Raw genomic sequence first — 22555 nt, forward strand, 5'->3', positions numbered from 1 at the left:
AACTCTATCTCTCCTTCCGTTGTCAATATTCTTTGAACCTTGACTTTCCCTATGATCATAGAGTGAATTGGGGATTGATTTCAGAAAAGATAGTGATAATGGAGTTGCCCGACTAGGTCGAGCTATGAAAACCTCTTGACTTCGGCTAGCCCTCTTTTTAGATATTATCTTCAGTTACAGGGAAAGGCTGATAAGGGCAACTTCTCATTCTTATCCGAGCCCTATCTCCTCTTATCAAATCTCTTTCCTTATTCACATTAAGAAAGGGAAAGAATTAGTTAGTTATGAACACCGATCCTTCTCATTCTGACGGGTATAGGAAGTTGAAAGTTCCTCATATCCTTTATTCTTCTGATTTGCACTGGGGATACGAATATGGTACAGCCACAAGAAAAGCTAATTCGGGGACAAGGCCAGCTACTTCAACGGATGAAACTTCCGAAGCTGCAAGATCCACTGATTCAGCCACTCTCGTGCGCGCGGTCTTCCCTAACTCCTCCCCGGTATCGCGTCCCAATTCCTACTATTCCTTGCTCCGCTCCTCGGGTCAAGATGAGATTCTTTCTTTTCTGGCGCTAGGTGCCAGGTTAATATGGATAGTCCGGAGGCGCAATTCAATATGCGAAGGCTCAAAGACGGAATGCCTTCCGAAAAAAAAGTCTTATGGAACTGAAACCTCCGCTAGGCTCAAAGAAGATTTCGAAAAAGTATTCCACTAAAATACACCCCTGCTGCGTAGGAGGCTCCAAGCTAATATGTCCTTATCAATGAGACGTCCGGAGGCGCAATTCAATATGCGATAATGAAACTACCACGGACCTTTCATTACGTTGATGAACTCAATGAATTCAGCCTTAAGAGTCGCTTCGCTTCGCGCCTCCCTCAAAGTAATAGCTATAAATAGTCCTCGAAAAAAAGATGATGAAATCTTCATCCCTGCCTTTCTTTTGTTGCGTCCTCCGGCTTGACTCGGAAGAAATGTAAATGTAAGAAAGCCGCTCCTGGGTGGCCTAGCCCTCTCTTACCTTTATTTCATTTCTGCATCAATAGGAGCTTCTAATTCATATGAGGTAAGTTGTCTTCCACTTAGAATTGAAAAGGGAATCCCGTCGACGAACTAGTCTGAGCATTGAAAGAGAATTGAGCCAGCCAGCTGGACCCAATTCTGATGTCTTGCATCAAGAAGCAGATACTCGCATACAATTTCATCGTTCTGTCTGGCCATCAGTCTGAGGATGGTAGCTTGAGGATATATTCAGACTTGTCCAAGGTAAAGAATTCTGTCCAGAAGGTAGCAATGAATCTCCCATCTCTCTCGCTCACAATACTCGTCGGGACGAGATGCCTAAAGAAGAAGAGTGCTGTCAACTCGGCGGAAGACTGCTTGGTAGTGGGGATGAAGGTGGCGTACTTCGAGAACCGGTCAATGATAAGCAAGATGGCCTCAAGATCGCCCACTTTTGGGAGATGTGTAATTCAGTCCATGGATACGCTCTCCCATGGTCTTGTCGGAAGAGGCAAGGGTTCTCGAAGCCCAGCAACTTTCGCTTTCTCGACCGCGTAGAAGGCGCAAAGAATATTGCTCGAAACTTGATTATCGAATATTGCGGGGCATCTGGAGCTTTTCTTTTTGGAGTATTATGGAACTGAAAGCCTAGGAGGCGCAATTCAATATGCGATTGCCTTCCAAAAAAAAGCTGTGAAAAAGAAAGAAAGAAAGTATCCAGGTGCAAAGAATATTGCGAAGGAGCGAAAGCGGCTCGACTGAGGTTAGGAAGGAGAGGAGCGAAGGTACTCTACGAAAAAAATATAGGTTCAGAGCGAAGCCACTCGACTGAGGTTAGGAAGGAGAGGAGCGAGACTAAGAAGGAGAGAGGTGCCATAAGACAGGTCCTCCGGACCCAGAGAAATCTCTGAATTCATGTCTTAAGCAATGAAAGAATCAAGCCTAGGACAATGCATCCAGTTGCAAAATCAAGGCTCAAAGAATATTGAGCTTGCAAAAAGTAGTAAAATAGCTCCGTCATCGGTTTTCTCTATTGAAGGAGAAAAGAGAAAAAATGCAAGATTTTTCATGATTCATTCATTCATTCAAGGCATATTGAATTGCGCCTTGCAAAATCTGGGATTGAACTCCGTCTTCAATCTACCATATTAACCTAGAATAGCCGCAATATTCTTTGCACCTCCGGTTCATTCTAGTGGATAAAAACAAGTCCTCCGGACGGTCTCAATTCTTTCGAAATCTTCTTTGATCCTCAGTCACACAAGTCAATGAACAAGGTTCCATAAGACAGGGATATTGTGGACTAGCGCGCGAACTATGTAGGGCGCGGAGCAAGCAAAGAAAGCTTCTTTCCGCTTCGCTTGAGTCAAGCTATCACTCATTTTCAGTAGGGTAGCGGGAATTGAAGAAGAAAGAAGACAGAGTTCTCAGATCTCTTTCTTGAACTTTCAGAATCAGGCTAGGTTTCGCTTTCAGGTCTTCGCTCTTCTCTTAAGGAGAGGCCTTCTTTCATGATCTCTTTCCGATCTTCTTTCATGAGTACTCTTTCCCACTCTGCGGTAAGAGAGAGAGGAAGCGGAATCAGTCTGAGAGGGAGCGAGACCAAACCTCTGCGGTCAGTCCTTCGGACCAGCTGACTCTAAAGGTCGTGACTACTCTCCTTACCTGCCTCCGTCTTTCTTCTTTGAATCTGAAAGATGGATGCGCGAGTCATTCCGGACCCTAGGCTTGATCTTTCTTCCATTATAGCCCGGATGGATCGATTCTTTTCATGAGATAGCGGTCAAAATCAGTCAACTTCCCTAGGTCAGCCACCTGGAAGAGGCCTATGGAGCTGGTTCGGATTGGGAAGGGGCACCGAGCCCCTTGAACCTCGAGTCTGAGTTTTCCCAGGGCAAATCAATGCCTTCACGTCGACGGTAGAAGAAAAGCTTTCTTTCTGATTTCATCGTAGAAATTCCCTCTATTCGTCTTGGCCTCTCGTGGTGTGGGCAGAAGAGACCCTGGTCTTGACTAGCCATTCCATTGATCTAATGCCCCTATCCACCTTTCTAAAGAAGTGATTTTCAGTCAAAGCCAGAGGTCCTATTATCGATAGTGGCACAGGTCGGTCGGCATGGCATCGGTTGTGAAGATCAGCCTGAGCCCGCTGAGGGGAATGAAGTAGCCTCAGTGGCGCTCTTGGTCTCGGAACCGGGTGTTGAAGTCGCTTTTCTTCTTTCAAAGCTATATTATTTCATAGAATTTCAGAAAGCGTTCTCGCAATAATGAAACTACTGAGGCCCATCAAAAAAAAGGGTTTCAGATGAGCTTGATTTTTCATTGAGGCGGTAGGGGGTAGGTAGAATGGGGACTCCCAAAAGAGGAAGCGGATGACGAACTTTCAGGGGAAGGAAGGGAAGGCCCCAGGGTCGGTCGGCATGGCGAGACAGAGGCCCGAGGCAGAAAGTCTCGACCGATGAGTACCACCCACTTCCACAAAGGTAATTTACCGTACAGAAAGAGGGTGTCCACCCCTATTCCATCTCCCATTCGCCCAATCCCCCCATTTTCTTTGAGGAAGAAGGTAAAGGAGGGAGCGGAGGCGCCTTTATAGGGCCGGAATTCCCCGTTGAACTAGCCGCGAGAGCTGCCCTTCTTGCTTAGGCTTCCTTCGATCGCTCTTTCATTCATGAATGATAAATAGCCTTATTGATCCGGATTCTAACCTCTTCTCCCTTCCCTCCCGCTGGCTCCTAGAAATACCGATCCTTCCCGGTCGATCGAGCCTGGATCTTATTGGTACTTCTTGTCCAAGAGAAAGGACGAGTCCGAAGCGCCCTTTCTTGCCTCTTTGAGTAGTTACGGATTCAGATTCCCCTGCCCTGTTCACTCAGTTTAGACGCCTTCCGAGATCTCTTCTTTTATCCGGTATCCGGTTTCCAGTACAGTACCATCCTTGGTCGAGCTCTTTCGATCTTCAAGTTGGGTACTCAATCCCAGGTAGCGGTAAACCAGGCCTGACGGTAATGTCTCGTACTCCAGCAGAAAGACCAGATGGTGCAACTTCCCTGGTCGAGATGGGATCTTAGTTATTCACTCATTTGGGGACTATTTATGATAGAAAAAGAAAATAGGAGAACCCACGGAGCGGTGAGACTCAATGCTTATCCCGATCGAAGAAGCTTTCAAGAGCTGCCACAACGGATTCAACTGAAAGGGATGCCTCCCTTGCTCGTTCTACCCCAACCTGTCCTCACTTAGCCTTACCGGCCCACTCTTGGATCTCGGCCTGAAGTTCAGGAATTCCCTTAACCTAGAAAGAAACTCGCAGAAAAACAAAGGTCCAGGCTGAATGAATATGAGTTCCTTCCTTCCTTCATTCCACTAAAACAAAGAAGTAGGTCGCATGTGTCTTCAGTCTGAAGTCGATGAAATTCATTAAGTGCTTGCTCGAGCGCTCGTGATATAGATCTCATTCGTCGGCTTAATTCAAATCAAAGTCAAGGCTTATGTCTTTTTCTGCTGACTTTGATTTCATGGAAAACTTCCTTCTAAACCTACTAAACAAACTGACGGTTATGTAATAGCTCGACCGCGTAGGAGGAGTAGAACAGAGGGAAGGCTAGAAGCGAAAACCTACTAAACCCACTCAAGTCAAAAGTAGTGAAATTCAGAAACTTCAGCAAAGAAGCTCCGCGGAGTTTTCTTGAATTGGTAGTTTGAAAGAAATCAATGAACAAGGCTCTCAAAAAATCGAATCTTTCTTTTTTGCACTCCGTCCGAAGGACTCCTTTTCTCTTCTTAGATAAATGCGCTTCTCTCTTTATTCAATGAGCTTTGATCCTTTCAGGTTCATATGGATTAAATAAGGGTCCGTCCGAAGGTTATGAAATAAGGAGACTGAAAACAAAGAATAGGGTTCGAAGAAGACTGATAAGGAGTCAATGAATAAAGACTCATTTCATAAAGCGAAAGGACTGAATGAGAATATTAGAAGGAGCGAAGGTACTCGTAGAAAAAAATATAGGTTCAGAGCGAAGCCACTCGACTGAGGTTAGGAAGGAGAGGAGCGAAGCAGAATCAAGCTACGAAGGAGAGGAGTTGACCTACTCTCCGGGATCAAAAAGCTTTCTTCATCCCTCTTTTGCTCTTCAATCAAGCTCCTAGTCAGATCCGAACTCTCATAGTTGTGAGCTAAACTCAGAGTACAAAGAGACTATCTTAGAGTCAGCAAGCAAGGGCTAGAAGGAGAGGAGCGAAGGTACTCTACGAAAAAAATATAGGTTCAGAGCGAAGCCACTCGACTGAGGTTAGGAAGGAGAGGAGCGGTTAGGAGTTGAGTAAGAGGAGCGCAAAAAAGAATCATTAGATTTAGACGAATGATCGAGGTAGAACAATTTTGCGAGATTGAGAATGAGAATAACGGGCTTTCGGGGAGTAGAGAGTGGCAAAGCGAAAATCCCAATGATCAGTACTAATCATGGAATCTAACTCATCAATCTCTTTTTTTGAATGAAAAGGGGAAACTGGGCTTAGGAGAAGTTCTTAAGGCAAATACCCGATCAACCTGATTTATATCATTTTTCAGAAAAGAACTCAATCCTTGATTCCCAATTAGATCTGATTTCAGAACTCAACTCACGAAGTCTCGGCCTAAGCCTTGTGAACTCCCGCTTGGGAGTGAATTCTTTCGTTCATTTCCCCAGGAGGAGAGCGGCGAACAAGAGAGGAGAAAAAAAGGACATTCCCTGAAGCAGGAAGGTCACCAGTAATCAGTCAATCTTCTTCCACCAGTCCCCAGTGCCAGCTGAGGCAGAAAGACTTCACTCCCACTACTAGGTAGTTCTTCGGGGTCGGGTTGAGGCAGAGGTCCCAGTTCTTCTTGCTTTAGTTGAATAAAGATCAGTCGCAACGTCCGTTGATCAGTATATGCTATGCTCTTCGTTATGGCCTTACCTTTCACTCTATTTTCACGAATCCCCGGATTCAGGCGTCTTACGATCCCGTCATCGAGTTAGCACCGAGCGATCGAAGCACGCACAGATTCAAGCCCTATCACTGCGGAAGGCGGCCTTATTTAAGACGTTTAAGGCAAGGCGGAGTAGGAGTTGAGAGAGAAGTCGACCGATTTTTCTCTTTTCTTCTCCTATTCAAATCTGACAATCCCGGAAAAAGTCAGAAGTTGATATGAAAATATGAAAGTGGGGTTTGCTCTTATTCTTTTCTCTTTTCGACTTTGAATAGTCTGGAAGAAAGACAGAAAAGAATATTCCAAGGACGTTGTCAACTCCCTAGCGCGAGTGAGCCTATTTTCTCTTTCTTCTAAGAGGTCGAGCTTTCTGATAGTGTAATGCCTTCTGGGCTCACGGCGGCCCACTACGCGGTGAAAAGACCATTGAGGCAGTCCCCACCAAGGCCTCTGGCTGATGAAAGTCCCATCCATCCACGTAGCAATTTACAACTTCAGACTTTCTTCTCGGATTCAAGGACCGACCTCAATTCCAAAGGGAGTGAGTCTTCCTGGGACGAGGACTGATTCTGCATCCCCTAGGGATGCTTATTAATTGCGCTTTAGGTCTACTGAAACTGCCGATCCGAGCGTAGAGCGTGTGGCCTCCCGTCTTTGACTCCTTACTCCTTTGAATGCGTCATCATCTCATTTTCAGCCAATTTCCCCAGCCGCGTAGGACGTAGGAGGGAGCGCAAAGAAGACGTAGTAGGAGGAGTGCACTCGATGAAATTGAGTTTCATCACTGAACTGAACAAATACCGGAATAAGGAGATATTCTATATATCTTACCCTGAACTCGCGGGTAGCAGCTTTACGGGAGAGATATGATTTGAGAGCATTTCTTCCTTAACAGCTCCTGCTAACTGGGAATTCCCTTGCTCCCTCTAATCAATCTAATGGAAGAACTGAACTTCCTTCCTCAACTGCGCTTGTCACATTTTCTCACCCATAGGTAGATAGTTCTATTCTAGTCCTACAATAGTTCGAGATGTTCCCTTTCGGCGGAAAGAGATAATTCATAGTTCGTCCTACCGCTACGTGGGGGGCCCATGAAAGCGCTACGTGGGCATCTGCCGATCTCGCTTACTCTGGATGTCCCCTTTCTCATAGTACTTCTTATGCTGCCTGCCGACCCTCTCCCTTTATTTAGTTAGCTCGACTGTCAGAGAGGTTCAAAGAATTTGAGAAGCATCTCTTTTCTTGTTTATATATGAGAATCTGGATCTCTTTCTCTCTCTTGTATTAAATAGAATAAAGGAAGCAGACTGAGTTAGAAGACTCACAGGTTCAGAAGAGGGAAGGAAGTTCCTAGTAGGGTCGACCGATACCGACGCCGCTATGGGGCCTGAGCCCGGTGGGGGTCCTCTACTTTTCAGCCTTTCCCTGGGTCGTGCTCCGTTGGGTTGAGAAAAAGTCCTCTCGTTCTAGAACTCAGTCGAGCCACTATTAATCGACTTGAAAGTCAGGATCTTGAATGCTAGCATCTAGACCAAATTAAAGACCCTGACTTCTGAAATTACTACTTAGAATGCCGCCTTATTCAGAAAGTGATAGCTTTCCTAGCCTTTATCTGATGCTTAGATCTTTCCCCTACTTTATCCAGAAAGTGATCGATCCGAGATTCTAACTGAACTTATGTAATTTAGGAAGTAGCTGACCATTTCCGGCTTATAGAAGGTAGAAGACGATAGCGGTTAGAACCCCAGGTAGCGGTAAAGGAATGCTCTGCGATTGGGTCCTATCTTTTCCCTAGTAAGTTCCTGCCACCGCGTAGTGGGCTTTTCTTACTGATGGAAACCCAGTCTTTTTGGATGACTTTGAAGCCGATCCAGGGGAAAGCGCTAAGGGGTCGCCTAGTCCGTCCCGAGGTTACTTTGTCGAGTTCACTCTTTCATTAGACAGTTTGGTTTGGAGTGCTTCTCTTTCGGGATAGGAAGTTGAAGAAGAAGAAGTTGGAAGCCTCACCGGAAATGACCGTATACGAGACTGATTATAGAAGTAGCTCATCCGTAAACAGAGTTGGAAAGGAAGAAATAGCTCGACTCAACGAAGGAGAGGGGGGAGAGGGACGAAGTGACTCGACCGAAGGGAGAGGGACGAAGTGACTCGACGAAGGGAGAGGGTATAACGAGAGCAAAGAATGAATCAGTCGGGGAAAAGCGAAGCGAGAAGCAAGAGTCTGCCCTCTTTCATTCATACCTTCCTTCTTCATTGACTTCCCTGGAAAGCAGGGAGAGAGAGCGCAGTGGCTTAATAGGAGGGGTTCAGGAGCCTCCCTTGTGCCTGCTGAGGCCTCTTGCTTTTCTTTCAGAAGGAGAGGCCTCCCTAATAAGGGTTCAGCAAGTGGCTGATGAAGAAGATCTTTCGAATAGGAATTAGACCGAGCCGTAGCCACTAGATTAAGCTACGGAGGCCCGAAGCGTGATATCTTCATCAATTCTTTTCTCTTTCCTAATAAGCAGCTCTTTTCCCCCACCACCTTTTTAGCGTTCTGGGGCCCTACTTACTAGATATATATATATATATATAGAATATAGTAGCCTTTCTTCCACTGGAGGAGGATGGAGGGGGTATACGGCGAAAGAAGCATCGAAGGAGTTGGGTTACTGAAAAGTCGGAAGACTGCTCGGCGACCGAATCTGAGAGGTTTTGACCGCTTTCCATTCTCTCCAGCGCCAACAAGGGACTGATCATCTTGCTGGAACAAAAGAAGTTTAGGAATCTTGATAATGGAAATTGAGGCCTCTGTCCGCTTGGAAGTTTCCTCTTCGGTTCAAGAGGGCAAAGGCGTGTGGGAGAAAGAATGAGAAAAGGAGAGAATCCTTTCGTCCACCAAGCGGGACAGAATGCGACCCCTAAGCAATCTTCGGTTCTCGCTCATCTCTTAGAGTCCATATCATCTTCAACCTTTTCCTCTTCCATTAGCAATAGCTAAATTTTCATAGGATGACTCAGTGTCAGGAAAAGTCAGCCCCCTTGCCTTGATTGAATTTGGCTTCGCTGCGCCCTTCATCAATCAAATCAAAAAGCTTAAAGATTTGATTCATCCCATTTGATTTAGGGCGAGAGGGAGGCTGTGAGTCACCTGGGCTAACGGATTTCTTGGTTGGTTGATTCTTGAAAGAACCTGTTGAGAAAAAAAGGCCCTCGGTCCCGACCCACAAATGAATAGGAAGGCGGGGCGAAGGTATTTCATGAATGAAAGGGGGAAAAGAAGGGTGGGGCTTTGTTCTGGGGGGGCCGCCTTGCGCAGCTTTAGAAAGGAGAGAAATGAAGAAAGTCACTCTCTCCAACCTTTTCTATCTATTCATTCTTAGAAGTAGGGCGAGAGAAAGTCAATATGATTGATGTGCCTTGGTTTTTCCAACGAAACTAAGCACTTTTTTTTCTTTCTCATCTACAGGCTCAGTCCCACACTCTGACTTCAATGATGGGAACAACCTCTGCACTCCGACGCTCCAATGAACAAGAGTTCTCCGCCTTACTTTACTCTATTTAGAATAGTGGTCGTATCCCTCGGGAGTTAGATTCGTAACTGAATCTTATGTTCACGCGGTGATATTCTATCTTTCCAAGAGTACTATCCTGTACGTAGTCTATGTCTGGGGAGCATACTTTACAGGAGGCGGTAGAGAGGTCCCCCAGCCCCGTTAGCATCAAAGATCTGAGATAAAGGATTACGGAGTCAGGTCTTTTCGGTCCGGAGCCGGCCGGTAATGGACCTACATTACCTTGCTTATGGACCAGCTGCAGAGCTAAGCCCTTGTTCTATTGGTTTGGTGGTTGCCTACCAAGACGATTTCTTTATGCCCATCAAAGGACCTCGAGATGCTAATCCACGAAAAAGGATACGAGAAATGATAAAGAACTCATCTACTCCATGAGGGCGACCCGTGAAAATACATCGCTTTCTTACTCGTGCAAAGGTTTCTTGGCAAACTTGGACAAACTTATAACGATCTTTGTCCCGCATATCACTAGGAAAATGGGGATCTTTACTCAATTCTAAAGCTTGAGTCTCAATTCATATTTAGCCGCGAGCAATCTACTCGTATATTTCGCTTCTCATACTCCTCTCCTTATCAGTCGAGCCCTCATCTTTTTGAAAAAAGCCGCTCCACGGCTTGTGTCTTGGCCGAAGTGAGAATAGTCACATTGAACCCTAGAATATTAATATTAGAGAGGATCTCAAAATGATCTTCCAGTTCTGGGGAGAATGAGCAAAAACGGAGTTTCCATCGAGAATTTCATGGAGTTTTCCCGTATTTCGACCTACGAATCTAAGAGAGACATTACTGTCGAGATTCTGACCTCAAAATTAGACATTCCATGCCCTCGGAGAGTGCTTTCTCGTGCTAGGTCACTGACATATCTTTTTTTTTCTTTATTTTGACTCTGAAAAGATCATTCTTTGATCCTTTGTATGAATTTCTGACCGCACGGAATCTCCATAGCCAATTTTCCATTTTTTCTTATGGAAAGAATAAGGTGCCTTTGGTACTACTCTTATTTTACACAATCCAGAAACTTCCATAACCTTGGTGTGATTCGGTTTGAGCAAGAGATCCTGACGTGATACATCTTCGTAATGAAAATGGAGTGGAAAGATGAGTTTACAAGTATCTAATCTATAGAATAAGCACTGTGAACTATCTGCTTCAAAAAGATAGTTGGTTGAGGAATGAAATAGCTCGACCGTTGAGGGAGAGGAATGAAATAGCTCGACCGTTGAGGGAGAGGAATGGAATACGAATGAGATCAAAAAAAAGGATTTCGTCCTAGTTCCAGATCCTGTCTGATATTCAGATATTTCTAGCTCAGATGAAGAGAAAGAATTCTCTGTTTATGCTGATTGGGATCCTTGTCTGGATAGTGAACTTTCTGGGTATCTTTTTCTTGCCTAATCTCTTTTCCTGCTATGTCCTGCCAGGTCCCCACCACACTGAATGATGAAGCGCCTCCAGGAAGGTCAAGCCAAGCCTTCATGGAATTTGTCTGGGCGAGAAGGGACTGTGACTCTGAGTCTATTATCGTCATGATCGATCACGTCCCTACCTACGTTTGCTGAGAACCAAAGCTAGCAACCTCAGTCTTTGGAAAGGAAAGGAGAGGTGTGAAAGCCACTCGACTTGAAAGGAAAGAAATCTCAGGCGTGCCGAACTTCAGTTACAACACTCTTTCCCTCCGATCTGGGGGCTAGCTTGCTTCCACTGGTGGCGGGCGAAGGGTGCTCCGGAAGTCCCATCCATCAGAGTGAGTTCCAGAAGGAGATCTTCGCCTCGAGGTTTAGGAGATAGGCTCAACCCCCACTCATAGGTTTAGGCAGTTCGACCAGACGAGGATGTGGTTTGTGCCCGCTGATTCTCTTGCAGACCTTTCTTGGTGGCCGGAAACCAGGTAGCTAGACTGAAGAGGCGAGGGGTCAAGGCTCGAGCACCTCATTCATCTTCAGTAGTCGCGGGGAATCAGAATCGAGGAGAGAAGCCCATAGTATTTAATAGGATTTCGAAAGAATAAATACGAAAGAAATCATCAGTCATAATTGAGGGGTTTATCAAGTCATAACTATTTATTCTTCTCTGATCTCGACTTCGTTCACTCCCCACTCCTTTGATTTGAGTAGGTTCTTCAACTAAAGCCACAGACCCTATCCCTTCTTAAGAACAAGGGGCATGCTCCGAGACCCTCATCAGGATCGGTACCATCAAGCAAGATCGAGAGGCATCAAAATTCGTCTAGTGGAATTCTCAACTCCTACTCCGCCTCGCAAAGTCTTTGACTTTATTCTCATTGATTCAGTCGAGCTATTTCATAAGATCTGGACCCCTCGCAAATTCTTTGCGCCTCGACTAAATTCAAGCAGTGAGGACTAGCTTAATTACAGACCACTAAAAGAAAGCTGTCGCTTTCCATGATGAACCACTTTATTTAATAGACTGATATCAGATTCTTTCTTTCGCGGTGATAAAGCACTACTTATATCTTTTTCATATCTTCTTATGAAATAATCTTGAGCACTTTCGCTTACTCATGAAGAGTTTCGCAGGTTCCGAAGGAAGGCTGAAGAAGGATAGACCGTAGGGAGTGCAGAGACGGAGTTGTAGAAGTCGATTGGAGGGAGAGGCTGGATTCCATTTCGAATGCTTTTTTTCAAAAGGACTATTACAAAGATGAAAATCGACTCCTGATCTTTTTCATTGAATTAAGCTAGTCCGGACGACGGGGCGGTACCTCCTTGTCAAGCTGCTTTATCTCTTTTCTTCGCTCCTCTCCTGGGCCTAGCCCTCTTCTCAGTTACTCTAGAAAGAATGAAATACCGCCTCAATGAAAAAGATCAAGCCCTTGTTCATTGAGTTGAGCTTTCGCTTTCAGAATATCTGATTTTTGCACCTTAATAATTTCTTTGTGATCTCGGGTCCGCCTCCCTGCTTCTCCCCTCTACAACTATGAGGCTTTTTTCCTCTCCTGGTCGACGTCTCTGGTCTAAGAGTTGCTTTGCTCCTTTTCCGATCCTGACCCCTTCGACTGACTAAATCCTCAACAAGAGGTTACGAGGATACAGGATAGAACTCTAGGCTGATAAGGGAAAGATCTCATTCAAGATCTCCTATTCAGACCTTTCTCAGAGGGAAAGCAGAGTGAAGAGCTTCACGTCCTACGAGCTTCAGTTCCATAAACAAGTCCTTCGGACCGGGTAAACTAGGGGAATCATATTCATACCGCTACGTGGGCGGGAAACTCAGAAGTTGAGCTGCGCCTCTCCCTATCTCTGGGGTTCCTCTTTCTAAGAGTTCTAACCTCTGCGGTGATGACTCTTTTCTTTCTCTTTCGATCTTCAAGTTATAGGCTTCAATGAACAAGGCTCTGCCGCTGGTCTCGCTTCTTCCTTTGCCCCTGGATAGCTTTCGTACTTATTTATTCGTCCGCTTCTTCGTACTTATTTGCCTTTGCATGTGAAAGGCTTTATTCAATCTTTGAACCTAAAATACCGGGATTTTCTATCTGAAACTGAGAGTGATTACTCAACGGATCTAGCTTATTCAACTTAGAAAGATTCCGGTCTCCGAGATGCTAGCTTCCAACTTATGACTCTTCCTATCCCTATTCCGAACCAAGGGCTGGCCTTTCATGAACGGCTGGCCTTGCTGGAGATCCTGAGAATTCTTCTTTTGAGAAAAGCTATTTCCATATTTCCTTCTGATTTTGGCTGACGAATTTCTCTATTTATCTATTGCTATTTTTGTGGTAGTAGCTCGTCGCTCAATCAACCGATGAAGAGAGAAGAGGCTGGGCCACCGCCTAGTGGGGTCTTTCTAGTCTTTTCCCGGTAGAATATTGACTCGGCCATAAGAAGGGACTTCCATTGACTTTTTCTTCCTAGACTTTCCTTCCGCTACGTGGGGTTTCTGGAGTCCTTTTCTTCCTTATAACTAGAGGAGAAGGAGGCATCAAAATTCAATTCATCCTTCAGTTTCTCTTCCTTTCACTCTCTAACTTCCTATATCCTCTTATTCTACTAGTAAGAAGAAAAGCAAGCTTCTATTTTGATCTTTGTCTTCCTTATTCACTTCCGCCTCAATGGATCTGGCTTTAGTTCGGACCACTGATACTAGGCTATGATGCATATCAAAGTTTGTTCTAGAACTCGAGCTAATATATCTTTTGAAATCGGACCTCAAATCTAAGGCAATGACCCCTGCCTGCTGAATGGGGGATTTAACCCATACCTGGGCGTAGTAACTACGAGTAAGCATGGTTGAAATCATCATAGTTTTTTTCTCAGTACGAGTAAGATAGGGAGATTTGACCTGCGGCAGGGTGGGGATTCGATCTCTTTTAGTTATTAACCCAACAAGAGATTCGATCTGCTTTCAGTCAATCTCCAGTTAATGGCCTAGGTCCGAAGACCGGGTCGACCAGGGCCACCCACTAAGGGGCTCATTCAGCGGGTGCCTACAATTTCTGCCCTTTAGTACAATGTCCCAATCCGTTGGCAAGGCTAGGATGAACTGTGGTTTTTCGGGATCATTCTTTGAATCAATCATTGAACGATAATATCGCGAGAAAAGGGGGGGTGAAAACGGGCTTTCCGGCTTTCTAGTAGTGGCAGGGCGGGATCAGGGGGAGGAAAGGGAAGGAAAGAAAGATGGAGCGCAGCGACTTCATCAGCTGTAGCTTTAGTAGTTTGAAAGGTAGAAAAGTCCGACTGCCTTGAATCTTGCTCCGGACGAGTCTGATTCCAAAAACGACCACTTTTCTCGCCCAGGTCCGGAGGACTATTCAACCTATTACTTTGAGCGCTATTTCATAACCTTGCCAAAGGTTAATTAATTCCATTCAAAAATACATAGATAAGAAAGAGTACAGATGTCCCACCAAAGACGATAGAATGCGATCGATCGCATTCGCTTTTCCGCCTTGCTTTTCTCCTCCGGGTTAGCCCTCGATCATTCTTTGACCCTTGCAATCTGCACAGAATCTTTTTCTTTCTTTAGTAGGCTTTCTCGGGATAGGTTGAATAGTCCTCTCAATATTCTTTCTCATATTTCATTGATCCTCTTGAGTCTGAAATATGAGAAAGAATGATCGAAGCGACCTGAAGGGAACTAGAGCGACTGGCACAAGAAGGCGAACTTCTGAAGCAAGAACGACTGCAAGGGCTACAGCCCTCGCCTTTCTCCCTCTCCACATCTAATTCCCTAGCTGGATCTTCCCCTTCCACCCCTCCCTAGGAGTGGGCATTGAGGCGGAGGACTCTGAAATCTACCATATTAACTGTGGAGCGGTGGGGTTCCGAAGAACTGAGGCTTATTCCGACACGGCAACTGACTCAGCTGCAAGTGCTCCCATTAGTTCTTTGCCTCGTACTCCGCCCAAAGGCGCCAACGTACTACAAGAAAAAAGTTCACTAAAAAGTTCAGTCAGGTTGACCCCACGGAGCGGTTCTCGTTCTTTAGTAGTTCGATCGGCTACTAGAGACGAGCAAAGAGCCTAACTTCAAAGGAGAAAGTAGGGTAGAAAGATGTCCCATCTCGATTCTACTCTTTTTGCCCCCAGCCTCCGGCTTCTTATTTGACTCCTCCGCATTCCTTTTCTTTTATTCAGAGTATTTGCACATGAAAAACCTATTCCAGCAAAAAGACGCTCACAATCGAAGCTAAGCTCTCACTCTATCTTCCGGGAAGAGGGATTCACTTTAGCCCTTCCTCCTTAGTATTCAGCGAGAAATGGGGACAGGCAGGCAGGTAAGCGACCACCCAATACCTCCTTTCACGAAAACTGAAACCGGCATAGGCAAGAGAGGAAGAGGTCAACTAGGGTCGGGCTTCTACGAACCATTCCTAGCAAGGAATGAACGAGTCCTTTTGAGCAAAGAATTTGCGAAAGAGAGAGCTCAAATTCCGATCAATTGGAGGTATGGCTGAGTGGGGCATTGCTTTGCTAAATCGACATACAAGTGTATCATGGGTTCTCATCCCATTTCCTCCGGCACGGAAGTGGAAGGGGCGAAATTACGTGAGAGAAAGAAGGGTGGAGTCCCCCCGAGGACTGAATAGCAGAACTTAGTGACTAGGAGCGGAAAATACAGTCAGTTGCGCCTTCTTTTTCTTTGACCGGCCTATCCTCTTTCTCAAATTCTTTGAGCCGTCCGGCCACCTTCATATGGATTTCAGAGTCAAAAGGCAAAATATGGATAAAAACAAGTCCTTCGGACAGGTCAAATCCCTCAATAAAAGGGCTTCGGACGCGTAGAGCAAAGAATTTGCGAAAGAGATTTTCCACTCAAAAAAGTCCTGAGGACGGACGCTTTCCACTAAGTCAAAGATGGAACTAGATGAAACTACGGAGGACGAGTAGTCTTCTGGAATATATATTAGCTTTCCATTTTCATTCCACTAAAAGAAGCGAAGCGACTGATCGATGTTCTTGGCAATGAAGATCCATAAAGAAATAGGAAGAAAAAGAAAAAAGGCCTATCCTTCTAAACTACTTAAAGGAAGAGAGAATGAAGGAATCTGCACTATTCAAAGGCGAACTTTCAGTCGCTTCGCGCCTCCCCATTTTTTCTTGGTCGGACCCCATTATAAGAGGTCTAGATGCGAAGGACTTGTTCATTCCACTGATTGTATCAAAGATGGAACTCAAACTAGGGCCTCCGGACCACTAAAACAAGTCGTCGAGCTCTTGTCCCAATCCGCATGTGAAAAGCAAATGCAAAACTGATCCTTTCATACCCTTTTCTGGCTTTCATCCTCTTTCCAAGGCATCCTTATTTTGTTCTGGGATTCAAAGCCTTGCTTTCATTCGAATCACATGAGAAAGCTTCGCTTTCCTTAGTTGTAGAGGTGCGATGTAGAAGCTGCGAGAGCTAAAGCGAGTTCCAAGATAGTTCAGCAGGTCTTTCTTTCGTTCTTTCTCTTTTGGCTGAAAGGCGGGTTGAATCAATCCATGCTTCGGACAATTGAGAAAGAATCAAGTCGGTGTCTTTCAGAATTTCATGGTCGAAAGAAGTCAATGAACAAGGAAGTCAAGCCTCCTTATTTAGCATCTCATTCGCCGAACCATGGTGCAGCCCTAGGAAAGACGGAAGGAAACTTCCAATTTTCATTCGTCCGACTCCTCCTGGAGTGAGCCTATTGAACTCTTTCAGTACTTCTACAAGGTTGAGCTTTGACGCTTCATGTGATTCATTCACCCGAACTGGGCGAAAGGGATACTATGAAAGAATTACCTTTGTGATGAAAGAACTTCAGCTCCAACCGCGTAGTGGGCTGCCCACCCAGGGAAGAAGATGAATGCAATGCCCCCTTTCCTTCTTTCTACCGCGGAGTGGGTATCGTCCCCCCGATCTTCTTCCCTGGGCGGGTTTATGATTGGAACCTCCAATCCCCACTTTGAGAGGTCAAATCTCCATTTTCTTAGGGTGGAAGGGGTGGATTCAGTCGCAAGGCTCCTAATAAGGGAGAAAGGTTGAAAGGCGTAGTGGATCACTGACATCATCTTCTCATGAACCTCAATTTCAAAGAATGAAAATCAAAGAATGAAAACCAAAGAAAAAGAATGAGAGAAATCCATATTATTCATGAATTAGGCAAGGAGAAAAGAAGGAAGAATCTTTGATGAACAAATAGCGAGACTAAAAACTGAAAGAAAAGAGAAAGAAATTGAACTATTTTGATGCCTCTTTCTTTCTCGGTAGTTCTAGCTTTTTCTATCTTTCTTCTTCTTTTCTTGATCAATCTCTGAATGAATGTCTTAAGCAAATTCTCTGAGATCAACTCATCCTTTCTTTCATTGCGTTTTCCCGTCTTTTTTCTTGCAAAATGGTCCTTTTTCGAATCTTTCTATTTAACGATAATAGAGAAATTTTTACATCTTTTTCATGAAAAGTTGCTACAAAGTGGTTTGCTCTCCTTATCAGTCGAGCCCTTGCATTTTCTGAATTTTCGCTAAGAAAAAGAAGAAATTGAATATGTCAAAATCAGTCAAAAAAGATCTTTTCTCATTATTGAATCAAAGTCTAGTCCTTCGGACTGTAAAAATGCAAGAAAAAAGCCGAGAAAAGGCCGATCAGTCTTTGACTTTATTCTCATTGATTTCATTGCTTAAAACATTCATTCCTAGATTTCATTCCATGGTGGATCAGGACAAGAATGAATTCGGGAATCCAGGACATACTCATATCCTGGAGGAGCTGGAGCTCTCCTATGGGGAGGAGTTTTTCTATCTCGAGAGGTGAGGGGCAAAGGAAGCCGCTAGACTGTAAGAGGGTAGCCCCCCGCTTGACCGATTAAGAGGAATAAGAGGAAGAAGATCTCTCATCTCTGAGATGACCCTGAACAAGTGCTCTCGATGTGAGATCAGCAGGAAAATCAGTCGCACAGAAGAAGTACTATTTAAAGAAGCTGCTTTACTACTGTTAGCATCGAATCTCTCCAGCTGATGAGAATGGGGAAGGTGCGAAGTGGCTTTACCGTCTTTAAGATCAAGAGTCAGACTGTGTTAGAGAAAGATCAAGCCCTTGTTCATTGAGTTGACTTGATTATCTTATTATTAGTTGTTATAATCAGAAGAAGAAAAGAAAAGGAAGGAAGCGGAACCATACTAATCTTTGTAATAGTCAGGACCGTAGGCCTTACAGCAGAACCTACAAAACCTACGGCAAGGAACCTACGGCAAAGAATGTCCTCCGTCCGAAGGACTGTCCATATAATAACCTGAGGAGGGAGGCAAGTTACCTACGGCAACTCATATTGCAACTAATTAAGCTACTACGGACCGGAGAAGGATCGTCTTTTCTTCTTCTTTTTCTAAGAATAAGTTGGGGTTGAACATCCTTGATTAGGGAAAGAGCACATTTTTCAAGGTTTTGACCTCTATACTCCTCAAATTTCATTGAACCTCAGTCCATAAACAAGAAAGGAGTCCTCCGGACTGGAAAAAAAAGGCAGCAACTTTGAAACTCAAATCAGTCAAAAAAGATGAAATATCGTATTCTAATCAAAGTCTCTCAAATCGCTATTTCATGTCAAATAGTGGAATAAACTCGGAATGGAAAGAAAAAGACTAGTCCTACGGTTTTCAGAGTCCTTCGGTCTTCAGACTCCGACCGACTAATTAAGCTACTACGGACGAGTTTCCATATTAGCTTTCTTTCGTCTCCTACTCTACGAACTGAAACCTTCTTCCTTCAACCGAGACGGATTCCTATGCTACAGGGACAGATTCTTTTGATTATGGAAGAACTGAGCAGCTCCCATTCCATAACCTTTATAGTCTCCTTGCTTCGGAAAGAGATATTCATCAATGCCTGCTTTGCTCCTCTCCCGGACCGGATCCTCTTTCTTCCTTCTTCGTCAACCGACCCTACCTACTAAGGAAGACTCTTCCTCTCCTTTTAGTCTTCTTCTTATTCTACCTGATGACTGAAGTTCTTACACAGCCGCACCCAAGCTCCTCCGATACAGTCTATTGCAGCTCCGATCCCGAGTAAACAAAGCAGCCTAGCTCCCAAGATACTCTATATTATATTAATAGTGAGAGCTTGACTCAAGAGACCTGACTGAACTTCCCCGACCGACCCGACAAAATAGAGTTTTCATCCTGCCTCTGGATGTTATGCTTCTTCCGTCTCCTTCTCGCTTTAAGTTCCCTGTCTGATGAAATGGAGGAATAAGAGTAGACTACTAGGGAAGCAACCTATCCTCTCTACGGTAAAGCTACTTTCTGACTCGGCCGATCGGTCTCTTTCTTCAATAAAGAGATACTGACTGACCACTAACCAAAGAGAGAATGAAACTGGTCCGAAGGACTCAATCTTTGCGCTCCTTAATAGTCGCTTGGCTTCGCCCCTTGCCTCCGGTTGCTTATTCATTCCCTTTTTAGATAGTTATCGATCCGAAAGACCCTATTCTGCTTAGTTCAGTGACTCATTTCGATACGGGTTAGCTGAATAACTAATAATCCTAGGAAAGAACCTATCCGGCAGGCCGAGCCGACCCGAGCTACTTTGTTCTCCCTTGGTCGAACTACTTTTTTTCTTCCTCGTCAGTTGGTATCCTACGTGCCTTCCTCTATAGGGCCTTATTCATGCAAGTTTCAAGAATACAATTGTGACTCTTACAGGTCTGGCATGGACTCGATCCTTCTCAAGAATAGAATCAAAGTCAACTTCCTTCCTCTTAAATCTGGAAGTTCTTTAGCTCTGAATATCTAGGCTTATGACTCAGCCTCTGCCGGAGATCCAGGGACCGCGGAGTGGGCCTAAACTGCCTTTGCACTTTGAAGCATCAACTGGGATCGTAGTCGAATGACTGAAGGGGTCAAGCTTCTGAGTGAGATAGAGCGACTGAGTCTGACCTTGAACGGAGATTCGATTCTGCTAAGCGTACTTCTTTCTTCTTTTCAAGGAGATGATAGAGGGGAATGACGATAAATAGGCCTCGCCTTAAGCCTTGGCTTTGAGATCTCCCTATCGATCTCTCATGAGGCATCCTTCTTATTCAATTTCATCAAGAAAATCTACTGAAAGAAGAACTGCAAGGACCTCCACCCTCAACTGCAACGAGGGCTTCAAGGGGGACTGACTCTTCTTCTTCAAGGGATGAAAGAGGTGGGGTTCCTCAGCCTGGGGTTTCCCTTTCTTCCCTCGTAGGGGATAATCGTGAGAGTTCTCCTTTATATATATGGATTCTTCTCCTTCAATGCAAGAATTGAATAATGGGAATATGAGTTCATATATTCTATTGAGAAGAGTGAATTGAGTTGGGTCAAAGTTCATTGGGGGATTCTACCTGGACTTTCCCACTCCCATTCTGCCTTTTTCAAGTCTTTTTGGATGCTTTCCCCCGTCAAATCTCTCTCCCTTGAATAATTAGTATGAGTCACGAAAGAGGATCGGCCCATATCTCTTGGACGCGCCGGCAGAGGCTATCACTCAGTAGGGAAGTTTCGACCATAACCTACTAAGATCGAACTGGAAGAAAGCAATCTATGGTAACCTCCCGAGCGGTAGTAGTTGCGGATGCGGAATTCCTAAGATCCACCTTTTTCTTTTCGTGGGGGGAAGTAGAATAAGTTGTAGATAAAGAAGTTTCAGCTTGCTGGCTCACCCCCTTGATCGGGCGCCTTAGCCTCAGGCGAAAGGATGAATTATGTACTTTTCCCCTCATGATGAGAGGTTCAAAGGGAAAGAAAAGAATCGGAAGCAGCAGGAGTAGCTCTTACCTGTCTCAAGAAGGGGAAGTCCCCCGGTACCACCATGAGCTCACTCCTCCTCTTGGTATCGTAAAAGGCGTCTTCTATGCGGTCTCAGAAATTGACCTTCAGTCTTGTGTAGAGAGGTGCAAAGAATATTGCGGAGAGAGGAAGATCATAAGTACGATCGCTTCTTGAAGCAGTACGAGTTCCATCTCTCATCCATTGATCGGTAAGCTCGTCAGCGTAAGGCCTCATTCAAGGATGAATTAATGAAAAGAAAGGAATCCAAAAGAAAAGTGAATATGGATATAAGTTAAGACAAAGACAAAGTACTATATATAGGAATGAAGCTGAACCTTCGCAAAGATCATTCTTTTTCAAGTCAGAGCTACGAAAATGGAATTCAGCCTCCCTGATGGATAGTCCTTCGGACGGGCATCTCTCTTTGTATTTGTCTAAAAGAGTCAATGAACAAGGCGGAGAAGGAGTTGACGATTCTTCTTCTTAACCCACGTAGCGGTGTAGAAGGTTATCCTTTCCTCCCGTAGTAGGAGTCAAAGCCCCTCTCCTTATTTAGTAGGTCAACTTGCACTCCTTCACATTAGCAGAATCAGTCTTTATGAAATTTCAAATTCTTTGAACCTCTCCTGCCCTTTCTGATGTCAGTGAAAGAGCAAGAGCCAACTCGGATCTGACTCAGTATTGGGATCGTCCCTCGGATAAGCTTCTTCTATCCTCAGGTCGTTCTAACCTCTAAGCCTAACTAGCAAGATTTTCTTCTTTGAATGCCGAAAGTAAATAAGGAAGGAGATGAAGTGCAACGGCTTTCCTGAGTGGAAGGAGTGAAAAGAGGCCGGAGAGGAATAACTATTCTAACTCCTTCCCCTCATCAGGATAGACTGATTCTGCTTCCGACCCCACTAAGGAAGAACTTCTCTAACCGCAGAGTGGGACTCAGTCTCTTACCTTTCTGCCACCAGATCTGGTCAATCAGGCCCTACAAGAGCCGACCCGAGCAACTCTTTCTTCCGTCTTCCGCCTCTCCACTTGGGCGAGTCGAGCAACTACATTCCTCTTGGAAAAGACTGATTTCTCTTAGTGATAGCTGGAGGCGGCGTCCCCTACTTTGAAATTGGCGCTTCCGCTTGATCCTCTTGTTTTGTTGGAACTTCTGCCCTCTGCTGCTGTGACTCTTGATCTGGTACAGGAAAGCGCTTCTTCTATTAAGTATTAAGGTGGAGCGGCTGGTCTCTCTTTCCCCTTTATGGATAGATTCCACTGAGACTGAGTACTACTATGACTATTCCGATCTCTCTCCTTTCCTGTCTCGCATTTCGCACCTCTTCTGATGACTCCCACGGGGCGGGGGGAGACTGAAAGTGATAGCTTTAGGCTAATTTCATACCCTATCCCCGCTAAATCCGGGAAATTAGCTTCTTTGTTGAGATCATCCGGAACTCTTCCGAACCCCCTTTCTGACTCTTTGAGTTACTCTTTGAGTACTCTTCCCCTACTACATAGATATGATATTATCTAGAACCCGAGAATCTTCTAACCTTCCACTCGGCACCGCCAGATCTTGTAGATTCACTTCCCCAAGTAAGAGAGAATACTTTCTTCTGAGAATAGTACTGCTCGCTTCCACTTTATGGAACTCGCTTTCCCCCGCCTTTATCAGAAAGTTCTAGCGCGTCCGTCCTCATTCAGTTCTAGGTCTCGCTACTTTGTCCCTTTGGATGTGACCCACCTCGATCCCTAGATACTGGGCCTAGTTCCCCCTTTTTCTCGTAAACAAAGTATCCTCTACCGCGCTCCGTATCCTTCTTAAGAGTTGAGTAAGTCACACTGAAAAAGCG

General features: G+C 44.9%; 1 pseudogene; it reads right to left on the bottom strand.

The window, feature by feature from the left end:
• Positions 1 to 10044: 10044 nt before the first annotated feature.
• LOC127148015 (60S ribosomal protein L5, mitochondrial-like) lies at positions 10045 to 11036 on the bottom strand (annotated as a pseudogene).
• Positions 11037 to 22555: the final 11519 nt, after the last annotated feature.

Source organism: Cucumis melo, unplaced genomic scaffold (genome assembly GCF_025177605.1).
Source record: "Cucumis melo cultivar AY unplaced genomic scaffold, USDA_Cmelo_AY_1.0 utg002200l, whole genome shotgun sequence".
Taxonomy (NCBI): Eukaryota; Viridiplantae; Streptophyta; class Magnoliopsida; order Cucurbitales; family Cucurbitaceae; genus Cucumis; species Cucumis melo.